Below are 12,936 nucleotides of genomic sequence, written 5' to 3' on the forward strand. Positions count from 1 at the left end.
TTTTGACTGCATCTGTTACTGGAAATGTTTAATTTGGCATTGGAGCGTTTCCTAGGCTCCCACTTTGGTTTTCATCTTATCATATCCGTACAGTGTACACATGAACATATGTTTTTATCTGCTCTTAGAGTCTGTTCTCTTTCATGACTTGATTCATGAATGAAATGTTTTTAAGAATGAAGGAACTCTTCACCTCTCTTAATTTAAAAATCTAATTTTTCGAATATACTCCCATTTTCAAAATTCTCTGTAAAGACGTTAATAGCCTGTGACGTTAAACGTCTTAAAATATACTAACTAACTAACTAGTAGTAGTATGCATTTATTTTTGAGGTGGTTCCTGTCATTTAAATGAGAAGAAAAAAATGTAGACGTAACATGTCCACAATTTGGACAATTTTGGACATATTCATGATTGGACATTAAATCATGTGGACTTAATAAAGACTGGACTTAACGTTTAGTGGACATAATTAGCGGTGGACATTTATTTAATGGACGAAAGGTAGGTGAACATAAAGTCCTGGAAGCAATGAGAAAAATTCGTAACAATTTCACTTTTCATTGCCATTTTATACTCACAAGAAACCCGTTCCCTCAGATTACTCAATTGACTTTTGAGGCTATGTTTACATGTTTAACCAATCTACATCGATACAATCACACCTGTTCGATGTGTCGAAAACAATCCATTTGTGATTGTCTTCATTTTTGCGGTAAAAATTGAAAAATAGAGACATCTCTGCCCGGGGTTGAAGCAACGAACCAAGGTCGAGGAAACGGGGCAAAATAGGTGAATATCCGAGCCCAGAATCCACTTGCTAGGTGAAGCACGTAATTTTGAGGAATTTCTTTTTCCCTGATTTCAGCGGAATGCCTGGCCGGACGCGCGTAATCGCCAAGCTTCTCACGTCATCGCCGACCAGGCGAATCAGTGAAATAAAAATGTTCAAAGCTCTCCGCCTCGCGGTGTTGCTAAATTCAACAAAAATTCGATTAAATTTTCATGATTTCGATCGAATTTATATTCATGAAACGCTTTACCTTGGCAACATGATGTTTGCCCAGTGTTGTCGGATACCTAATCGGTATGTTAAATAGTTCCACTTTCAAGGTACCCGCCGCGCTATTCGGTTCGTGTGACTGTGATTTGGGAAAATTATCACAAAAAAGAAAGTTCGGGAATCAACTCCTGGACGAGACGATAGCAAATATTTTCAACTCCGATAAAACGGAAGTTAGATTATAAAAATCACGTCATTTCTGTTGATGTCCAGATCCTCTCTGTATGAGTCGTTTTCCACGTGCAATTCTGAAGAAAAAATATGTTACACGTAGTTTTTTAAATACATGCACCTTGTATACTGCCGTGCTGAGGAAGAACACAGTTTGAACCTGAATTTGTTGCAAAATTTCCTTGAGTAAATTAAGAATTTTCGGGAAAATTTGTAAAACATTTTCTTCCAATTTTTTAGATAATTTCGTCCGCAATTTTACCTAAAATTCTTGAAAAAATTATCGGAAAAAGATTGATAGCTTCTCTCAAAAATAAACATTGAATCAAAGGAAACTTGGCAACTCTCGAATATTCATACGGCGTTTTTCCTTAGCACGGCAGTATAAAGGCCCATCGAATTCTTCAATGCAGCTTTCATCTCAATAGAATCCTTTCAACGCAGATTTTAGGCAAGAACACTGAAAAAAAAATCTCGGTGTATTTACTAAAAAAAGGGTACAATTACCAAGAATTCAGGGATCTATTTGATCCCAGTTTTTTCTTGGTAAAATTACCGTTTATGGAATTGGTAATTTTACCGAGAAATCTCGGTAAAATTATTGAACTTTCTCGATAATTTTACTGGACCTTGGTAAAAACGCCAATATTTTTTATCGACTGTGGTAGGGTTACCGAGATAAAATGGCAAAGTTACCGGGAATTGATTACCAATAAAAGTGGTATTCGTACCTGAAAAAAAACAGTAAAAATACCGGTTTTTAGGTAAGCTTACCAGTCTGTCTTGGTAAAATTACCAATGATTGGTAAAAAAAAGTGAGATGGTAAAGGTACCAACGGACCGTGGTAAAAACGCCGAGAATTTTTTTTCAGTGAACTTGGCAACGAGTATGAGTAAGGGTGCATTTGCATCGAGATGATATATATGGTCCATCGATGGATCGAAATTCGATATAAATCATTTTGAGGATACCACTTATCCCGAATCACGCAATCGATACATCTCTCTCGCGCGGGAGCCGGGAGTCAACCTGCACTCGGACGTGGCAATTATATTAGTGCATCGTGTAATTTCATGCAGATTACCCATTATATCGACGCAAAACGCAGTGTAATTAAATTCCAGCCGTGGTCACACGACCCGCATTGCTCGATTTTCAACAGCGTTGAATGGACCAACGGACAGGGTGAGAATTGCAGCGATGAAAGCTCTTATGATTGACATCGAAATAATCTTATCTCCGTTGTAACGTTTTAATATTCGATTAATCTCTTTAAAAAAATGCGCCTCAAAAGTCACTTGTAAACGTGTTAAATTTAGTGAAAAGAATTCGTCGTCTCCCGGACGAAAAAAATGTAAATAACTCCATTCCAAGGTTGCGCAACATTGGTCAATAAATTAAATTTTCTATACTGCCGTGCTAAGGAAGAACGCCGTATGAACCTTCAGGCGTTGCCAAGTTTCCATTTATAAGACACGAATTTGCTGGTAAACTTATAAATATTTTTCTTCCAATTTTTCAGATAATAGTGTTTGCCATTTCACCTAAAATTCGTGAAAATTTCAAGGAAAAATATGCATAATCTTCCTCAAAAATAAGAATGTTATTCAAGGAAATATGGCAACTCTCAGATGTTCATACGGCTTTCTTTTTTGACACGGCAGTACAAAAATGTACTCATACCATTTTGTCTCATTATTTCTAATATTTGCATGAGATCAGAAGAAAAACTTATGAAATTTTTAGTTGGAAGTACTACTACCTAAGATTCTCCAGGTAAAAATGCAATTTGGGAGGGGGAATTTAACAACCTTGAAATAAAGTTCTGTGGTTTTTTTAACACCGCAATTAAAAAAAAGTGAAGTCGTTTTAACATTCCGGAAGCGAAAAAAGTATGCGAGAACTTATATAATGCTAGACTACCCTCTATACAGCAGATTCTTCAGCAATGCTAAGATGTAAAACTAACTGCTGTGGTGGGTAATTTAGCATTTTACAAGTTCTCGCATACCTTTTTTTGTACATCCAGAATGTTAAATTACCTTCATTTTTTGTGACATGCGACAAATCGCAGGTTTCAAATTGGCTCCAAAGTGTGCTCAGATTGGTTTTCGTGCGATTATACCGTAATAAGATATACTCACATGAAATGAAAACAGAAGTTGAGCTATCAGCCGACTTAACAAATATAATATGCAATAATTGCTACTCAGGCCTTGCTTTAATAAAAAAAAAAAAAGACCAATGTGCAAGAGGATGTTAATATATTTACGATTTTACCTTATCAAATTTTAAAGATAATAACATCCTCTTGACCTGAGTCGCAATTATTGCATATTATACGAGGGGCGTTCAATAAGTAAGTATCCTCCCTCTCTAAAATCCATTAGAGTGGACCAATTTTAAAAAACTTGGACTCAAAATTCTCCTTAGGATATTTTGAGTTCAACAAAACAAACCGCAACAAAATCGAACGATGTGCGGCCGAACGCGAGCCGTTTGAACGCGCCGAGGTGCTCGACGCTCCCGCCGAATCTGCGAGGATTTGAAGTCCGCTACAGGAGAAGAGCTTCTCTGCCAAAGCCTCAGTCGTTCATCACTGACGAAAAATCAAAGAAATTTTTGTAGAATAAGGGGCTTACCTCACTTCTCCGCATAACCAGCTCGATCCAAGCAAGTCTGATACTGAGACTAAGACTAAGAGAACAGCTTTTGGATGCCTCGTGCGTGGAAGTCTTTCAGCTGACCGCGGATGAAAGAGTGGACGGCTTGTTTGACCTCTTCCACTGATTCAAAATTAACTCCTCCGAGTTCAGATTTCAGATACGATAATAAATGGCAAACCAGACCACCATTTATTCCCGTTCCTGAAATCTGAACTTGGAGGAGTTAATTTTGAATCAGTGGAAGAGGTCAAACAAGCCGTCCACTCTTCCATCCGCGGTCAGCTGAAAGACTTCCACGCACGAGGCATCCAAAAGCTGTTCTCTTAGTCTTAGTCTCAGTATCAGACTTGCTTGGATCGAGCTGGTTATGCGGAGAAGTGAGGTAAGCCCCTTATTCTACAAAAATTTCTTTGATTTTTCGTCAGTGATGAACGACTGAGGCTTTGGCAGAGAAGCTCTTCTCCTGTAGCGGACTTCAAATCCTCGCAGATTCGGCGGGAGCGTCCAGCACCTCGGCGCGTTCAAACGGCTCGCGTTCGGCCGCACATCGTCCGATTTTGTTGCGGTTTGTTTTGTTGAACTCAAAATATCCTAAGGAGATTTTGAGTCCAAGTTTTTTAAAATTGGTCCATTCTTATGGATTTTAGAGAGGGGGGATACTTACTTATTGAACGCCCCTCGTATTAGTTAAGTCGGCTAGTAGCTCAATTTTTGTTTTCCCATTATGAATAGCAGAGAACCAAAAATCTTATGTTACTCACATGAATGTATCTCTGTGCATAACAGACCTAATGTGAGGAAGTCTAACAAAATAGTTTTTGAAAGCACAAAGTACCCGACATTCATCCGGAGGAAGCCAGACTTGAGACAAGCGATAGAAGCGCTCCTCGCGCCATGTCCAATTTTCGACGAGCGCTGACGTTACGCGATTCGGGTTGACATCATTGGATACGGTTTTTATCTCGCTCAAACATTCCCCGAAACATCTTTGTCTCCTTGCCAGTTAGCAACCTCTTCCACTGAGGTAACTACCTATCAATCCAGTTTTGGGAGCAACGCATCTCACGGTACCACTTGATGCGGTTTGATGACTGTTCTGCGAAATCAGAAGTATTTCAATAGTCGATCTTTCCGCGTTAGTTTTAACCCAGTTGAATCGTGCGATCCATTATAGTTGCTCCGGCGTCTGGGCTTCGACAATTAATATACTCGTTCGTTGAAAGCTGAATCTCGAGATATCGGTAATTTGTAAGACGCTTTGATCTTATATTAGTACACTGGAAAAAATTTCCAGCTGTGAAAGCCTTAATTATGGACCATGTAAACATACCGTCCGTTCCGGGTTCAGAAGCCGAAAGTTCCGGATGTAACAGCCGTTACTCCGGTCACTGAACTCAGAGCAGTCGAAGTTTGGCTTCAGCCCAATTTTTTCACCTAATTTCTTCTATTCAGCAAAAAAGTATCGGTCATAATTTTAACGCCCCTCCAATTACTTTATCATAATTACATTTTTGGAAACAGAGGAAAAATTGGGAGAATCCTGCGTTCTCATTTGTCTCCGAATTCACAGATACAAACTAACCCTTCACTTCATCTCGCTTATCTATGCCTCCATTTGAAAGTTCATTCAGTAATTCTCTGTTCTACTTACGGTTTGAGCTTTATTATCCAGCACGAACAATCTAGCGCATAAAATATAGTTCTAATCACCTTTACGAAGAAATTAAGAATGCGATAATATTCAATGATCAAGTTACCTCCCTGAAGGTGTCTTGGAGAAATACATTATTAAAAGATTTTCCACACTTTACTTCCTTTCTACGCCAGTATAGGATTAGTCGTCTAAATGGATAATCTATGCATGCACGAATTCCTGACTGAACATAAGAGACTGCAGAGTGTTCGATTTATTCAGTACGTATCGCTACGGCTCTAATAAAAACTAATTTTTATCGTCAAAATGCCCAGTCCCTGTACAGTAAATAAACTTTAGATAATCCTATACCCTGTTTGCAAGGAGTGCAAACTGCTTAAATGGATTACATTTTGCAATAAGGAACCACTATTTCTGGCCCATTTTTTTAAACAACACACATACCATTGGTTTTCCTATGCAGATATGTGCTTTTATGGGAGAGCCAGAGATAATGGTTCCTTATTGCAAAATGTAATCCAATTGTAGTGGCAGCCGGAGGCAAGAATAAAGTTGACAAAGACCCTTGAAAAAGCACGAGTGCACGATGGTTTTATGTGATAAAATCATACCATGATATCAGCGATAAAGATTGTGATAGTGAAATTGCAAAAAATGCTGGATTCCAGGACCAGTAGCTGCCGCGTTGCAAATGCGCTGTCATGCCTAAGGTCTCCGCGACTCGAATTAAAACCGATATTTCGTTGTAACTGCCATTAGTTGAAGCTGATGTTTTAGAGAATGGGCACCTCATATTCACGTTTATTAAGATATCTTCGAGAGATTATACTAGAATTTGGCGCCGAAAAGTTGAAAAATTGAAAAATAAGACTTTGGATTACAGTTTTCTTCACTTTAACAGCTCTTCCGCGGTCTTTTTTGAACTATTTTAAAGTAACAGAGCAATTCGACGGTGAAAGTCGGCAATCATATAACTCGTTTGCGGTGTCTGAAAATCTCCGCTTCTACGTCATTTTTTTAAAGGAAAGCAAATTGACATTATTTCTTGAAGTTTTTGCAGAATTTTCCTCGCATTGAGAAAAAAAATCATGACAGTTTTAAAGAATTGCCGTTGAGTAGTTTTCCATTTAAAAAATAAAGTATGACAGGAAGTCTGCGACGTCGCAAACCGAGTTATGTGATTGCCGACTTGCACCGTCGAATTATACTTTTGGAGAGTAGAAGACTCATGAGGTTATTTGATTCATTTTTCAAGCTTTATAGATTCATCCATTCTAAGGTGCAGAGGATGAAAGAAAGTGTAGCCATACTTCCTATTCATTCAGAACAACACTAAGCAAATAAACAATATTTCATCCATATCTCAAAAAATTCAACTTTCATCATGATAATCCTTACTACAGCCAAATAACAAGTTTGCAAACATCTTCGGAGTTTGCATACACACATCAGTGAAGTTCATCTTAAAACACCCTTGATTTTATCGTGACATTTAATACCACCACCATTTTAAATGGGACCATAGTTGAACCAATTATTTTCCAAATCACATAAGCGGCAAAAATGCAAATGCGAGAAAAGCAAGACGTTTTATTCTCGTTATGGACATAACTTTTGAATTCCAAAAAGTGTGTGTTCTTTTAGAAGGCTATTTTGAAATCAGACATGATTGATCATACCAGAGAAAACAAAGAACAAACAACCCCTCTACCACCGAAATAGAGATTGACGCTCACGTGATTTGGAAAATAATCGGTAAATTGAGGGGTTGAGTGCAGAAAGGAATTTCTTGATTGCGTCGTTTTAGAATATCCACTGCTGATTTATATTTCAGAGAGGAAACTATTGGGTGAATTTTCTGAAAATTTTTAGTTTTCAGCTTTTTTAAAATCATAAAGTAAATTCAGAAAACATTTTAACAAGTTTGATTCATTTCCTTCAATTATAGCGAATGCAACGCCAACGGAGATCTTGAGACACCGCAACCAAGCGATACCCTTTCTGCACCAAGCGCCTCAATTTTGCGGCGCGAGCATGAAAAACTTCACCTACCTTGTGCGATAGATTTACGGAGATTTTGAGTTCCAAATTCAAGAAGAAATCCGCAACCCTTCCCGAGTCGAGATTTCCCGGCGGTTTTCGGAAACCTTCGAAAAGTTTCCCGAAGTCGCAGTTCAAATATCGCGCACTGAACGCGCACTTCAAAACACAAATCTACAAGAGCTACAAGCAACCAGTCCTCCCAAAATAACGGATATAAAAAAAAACTACGAGTGAAAAAAAAAGGTGTGTTTGTTGTAAAAATCAAATATTCAAAGGAACGACTCTCGAGAGGATAAAGGATCCCGGGCGTTGGGAGGCGGTTCTGGGAGCGTTCGGAAGTCGGAAGAGATTCGCGATGCGAGAGGAGATCCGATTCGAGCGTCGGAGCGGACGAGGTGCTCACGCGAAGACAGGTCGTGGCGAGTGATGCAGGAGTGATGAGCCGGAGACTCTTCTGGTAGCCGACTCATCGGTAGTGCACTGGAAAAGCAGCCGGCAGGGGGCACGGGCCGGGGGGTCGGGGGGCTGGGGGGACCGCGCCGAGGGAGGGCGGGGGCACCGTTTAGTGGTTAGGACCCGGCACTTGCCCCGCGTACTCCGACTTGGAGCGCGGAGCTTTCAGGATTTCTGCGGACGTGAGCTTGAGCTTTCGCGGGGCTTTCGTGCAGGTGGTTTTCTTGACGCAAGTTGGAATGTATACGTACATTCTCGGAACATGGTTTGGGTTATAAGACGGTAACGTTTAACATATATTAAAATAGTTAGTTAGTTAGTTAGTTAGTTAGATAGTTAGTTGGTTAGTTAGTTGGTTAGTTAGTAAGTTAGTTAGTTAGTTAGTTAGTTAGTTAGTTGGTTGGTTGGTTGGTTAGTTAGTTAGTTAGTTAGTTGGTTGGTTAGTTAGTTAGTTAGTTAGTTAGTTAGTTAGTAGTTAGTTAGTTAGTTAGTTAGCTAGTTAGTTAGTTAGTTAGTTAGTCAGCTAGTTAGTTAATTAGTTAGTCCGTTAGTTAGTTCGTTAGTTAGTTAGTTAGGTAGTTAATTAGGATCAGGGTGTCAAAATTTTATGGAAAAAGAATGTTGAAATTTCTCGTGAAATATTTCATGAAATTTCAGAAATTTATGAAAGATATTTAAAAATACTGCTTCCTTTTCACGTTTCGCAATATGTAAAAATTGTGTCCAGACTCTTGAAAACAATGGCAAGAAAAATACTCTTGATTCAATCGAATTTTTGCTTAAATCGAGAACCAATCCTCTTAATTCAAGCGGATTTCCTCTTGATCCGAGCAAAAATCCGATTGAATCAAGAGTATTTTTTCTTGTCGTTGTTTTCAAGAGTCTGGACTCTAGGTCCAAGCTACTTTTTTTCCAGTGATAGGTCTCTCAATAGTCTTTTTGTCTTCTATGTCTATAGCTTTGCCTATCAATTTCAATAATCAACCCGCTGATGCCACACGCCATCTCCGCGCACGCCTCTTGTTGCAAAATTCAACTGCAGTCGAGTCTGCTACCAAGTGGCGAGCTGCTGTCAGCGTGCCAAGAAAGCAGGCAATACCTTCATGAGGTGTAACAACCGGACACCTCCTGCATGATAACCACTGAAAGTTCTGGCAGTCTTGTTCTACTCTTCACGTAGAATTCCATCGGGCGCCTCGTTCATTAACGTCTATCACGGCTCGATTCAAAATGGTTGCGGACAAACATTAAATTAAAGTGTCTCTGTCCACGGTGAGGACTAATAACAGCCCGCTCGTCGAGCGTTTAGAGTGTCATGAACCTGGGATCTATGAGAACGTAGGTGTGAACGCTGGACGGGGAGCCGGCTCCAGATTACACCTTACCGCCATGACGGCTTAATTCTCTGTTATGAGCGAGGGGCAACATAAATACAAACGCCGGAAAGGGTGAAAATAGGGCACTGTTGCCAGTTTGCAGTTATTTGTCTTGAGGTGATTCGATGGACTCCATATATGAATCAAAGAGGTCGGAAACACATCAACTCGGAAAAATGAAAGTAATCAAGACACACATAAAACTGCATAGTAGATAAAGAAATTAGTCTACGGAAAAGATGTTTGGTGCCGAAAGATAGACACTTACGGACTTTTTAAAGGCCAAAGTTGGAACAAATCCACTAACTTCAATGACTTTCATAACAGTTGACCGTCTTTAATGAAAGTTGCGCATGTTCGAGTTATCGAGTTGGTGTGTTTTCGATACCAAGGTCAAAGTTGGAACAGACGTGATAACTTCAATGACCTTCATAAAAATTGACCGTCTTTAATGAAAGTTGCGCATTTTTGAGTTATCGAGTTGGTGTGTTTTCGATCTCAATTCATTTTGTGTCAAAACGACATGCGATATATCGCATAGATTGGTTCCATTTTTTCAGCTACTTGTCATTTTGTTTTCGAATTTTGAGATTGCGCTTCTCTTGTCATGAGATTAAAGAATTCATGAACCAAATTCGACAAAAAAATTCAACGTAATGAAGGCGTGATTTTTTGGGGGAAAAAATATCGCATTAAAGGGCAGTTTCGATATCGGTATCAAAATTAAGTACCACTCTATCGATGGCCAAAGTGCGAAACCACGTATCTCTGTATATATGCAACGTTGCAGACTCCTTGTAAATTTTTTTTTCTTCGGAAAACCATTAATCGTAAGTTCTTGAAAACTCTCCTGATTTTTCCTGTCGGACAGCCAAACACAATGTAAAAATTGTAAAGTGTAAGGTTAGCTTTTGTTTAGCGCTGCTGTAGTTTCTGCGAGAAAATAGGGTTCGTAAGAGATCCATCAGTCGAAGGTCCAACACATTCACGGTGCAAACTGCATTAAGTTCAACTGACCGCACCGATTATAGGTCACCGATCATTGGTGTTGAGCTAATCCGGGCCCTACCCTCAACGCTCAGCACTTAACACAACATTCATCCATGCTTCTAGTAAGTCATTACCTCCTCCCACGAGATTAAAAATGTAGAATTTGCACATCACTCCGCGATTCCTGTGCTGTGCAACACATGCTCGATCTACCAGTGGCGTGGCATGCTTTGCGATAAATCGATTACTCTGCCATTTAAGCCTATGGAAAAGGATCGATAATCAGGGTGTTCACAACGTACACCCGATTCTTTACCATACCTGCAAATAGAGAAATATCGATAATCGAGCATTCACGTTCCCACGATCTCTCAGTTGGGAAGAGCAGGTATATATCTAATAAAAAATTATCAAATTATTTATTATGTGAGTTTTAGAAATAAGTCAATATGAGTAAGAATGAATCTATAAAAAACTGTTCTGTGACATGTGCATTTAGTAAAACGAAAGAAGTTTGTAAATGAACTGATTTTTGGTGAAGGCAATCAAAATCTTGGTAGTGTCTACCATAATCTTACAAAATACCCACGACGCGACGTATAGTAAATACTACCGGAATTTTATTCCTTCCCGCAGAGATTTTACCTGGACTCAAAATCAAGTCGATTCATGATTTCCTTACCAATTTCTTTTCTGGGTGTGACTGATGCACTGACTGATATTTTATTTAGATTAATTTAAATTGTTGGGATTCTCCGGCGTCCGCAGAACAACCTGTCCATCGGTGTTGGTCAAGCGGTAGACGACCTACCGTACGGACTAGCCGCAAACCTCTGCATGACCTATTTTGTAATCAAACCCGGTGCCCATTACTCTTGCTCATATTCGTCCTGAACGTCCAATTTGCAGTTTTCGCTCATTAATCCATACCTTAACCGTTCCGCAATTTTTCACACGTGGCCTCTGCAAATAAAGTATCTGCAAGGAGCATCTGATTTTGATGAAGCGTAATCATGGCTTCCTCACGGACATCAGTCCGCGTCAGGTTCCTCCGCCGGTGAAATATGAGGAGAAGGGGTATAATGACGCCTTCGGGCTCTTGAACGCAATCCGCGATGCCAGGTGGTTGCAGCTAGTGCTTGCTGTGCTGGAAAGAAGCCTTTTATCAGCACTGGAAAAAACAAACACATTGGATCTAGAGTCCAGACTTTTGAAAACATTGACAAGAAAAAGTACGCTTGATTCAATCAGATTTTTGCTTGAATCAAAACGAAATCCGCTTAAATGAAGAGGCTCGGATCTTGATTTAAGCTAAATTCTGATTAAATCAAGAGTACTTTTTCTTGTCGATGTTTTTAAGAGTCTGGATTCTAGATCCAATGTGTTTTTTTCCAGTGAGCTGTGCGAGGAAATAAAACAAAAGATTGTTACAATCTTTATTGTTGCAAAAATATGATTGTATTTTTTCGAGTGTGTCACGTCCTTTTTATGAAGTACGTAAGATTAGCACGGATCGCCCATAATCAACCTTTATAGATCAGAATTCCATCACCAGCGGGCCGATTATGGAAATTGATGGACAAAGCCGTAGACAAAGAGGACGGAGGGAGTATTGAGCAATCCTATTGGTTGAGATGGGTAGTTCCCATCGACTAAGGGAAAAAATGATGGACTAACTATTGGATCCATCGTGCGTCGCCGTCAGTATCATTATCTACCTCCTCTTTGTCCATTGCAATCATCCGCGTCCACCAATAGGATATCTCTTTATTCCTTTTGTCTTCTTTGTCTATAACTTTGTCTATCAATTTCAATAATCAACCCACTGCATGCTACGAGAAACCTAGGTGAAGATTAAATCGTTTTCTTCAGTCAAAATAATCGCTCAAAGGGCAAAAAAGAATAAGATACACTCATATCAAGAGCACACGTCCACAAGTTTAAGGCTACGAATGATTTTAAAACACAAGCCACCAGCAAGCTAAATACGAATCCTAATTGTACATGATCTAACCTTTCTTGTCCACATTTTCCACCAACTCAGTCGGATGAAATGATTTGTAGCATGATACAAACCAACCACGTACTCTGCGAACGTCATAAGCGCCAAACACCACTGGCGTTATTTTTCCTACCCGTGCGTTGAAGTCTCTCGCGCCGTCCTTACAACTCGACAGGTGATACCATTGTGCGTCAAGCCTGGAGGCAAAAAGAGGTATGTCTGAGCGCCTTCGATTTTTTGCATATGCAGTATGGACATCCCTGGAGCACGAATAGTTGCGTCATTAGTTGCAAGATCGTCGTACTATGTGTTCCCTCTAATGAGTCACCGCTCTTTAAGCGCCAGTTCCAGGCACAAAGACTAGAGACTTCAAGAAGGCTGATCGATGGATCTATTCACTGTTTGCCTTCCAAAGATTGTCGACCCAACCAGTGGCGAGGCGTCAATGATCCATTATCGATATTTCCCTATTTAAGCTGTGGTAGAGAATCCATTATTCGGGTTTTCGCTGCGAAC

The 12,936-nt window shown here is 39.7% G+C and overlaps 1 protein-coding gene across 1 annotated transcript in view; it reads right to left on the minus strand.

Moving 5' to 3' along the window:
* LOC109033971 (uncharacterized) overlaps positions 1 to 8,053 on the minus strand; it is a 102,058-nt gene extending 94,005 nt beyond the window's left edge. The window contains exon 1 of the mRNA XM_019046859.2: positions 7,609 to 8,053. The gene's annotated coding sequence lies outside the window, so the exon portion shown is untranslated. The remainder of the gene's footprint in view (positions 1 to 7,608) is intronic.
* Between the last annotated feature and the right edge of the window lie 4,883 nt (positions 8,054 to 12,936).

Source organism: Bemisia tabaci, chromosome 8 (genome assembly GCF_918797505.1).
Source record: "Bemisia tabaci chromosome 8, PGI_BMITA_v3".
In the NCBI taxonomy this organism is placed as follows: Eukaryota; Metazoa; Arthropoda; class Insecta; order Hemiptera; family Aleyrodidae; genus Bemisia; species Bemisia tabaci.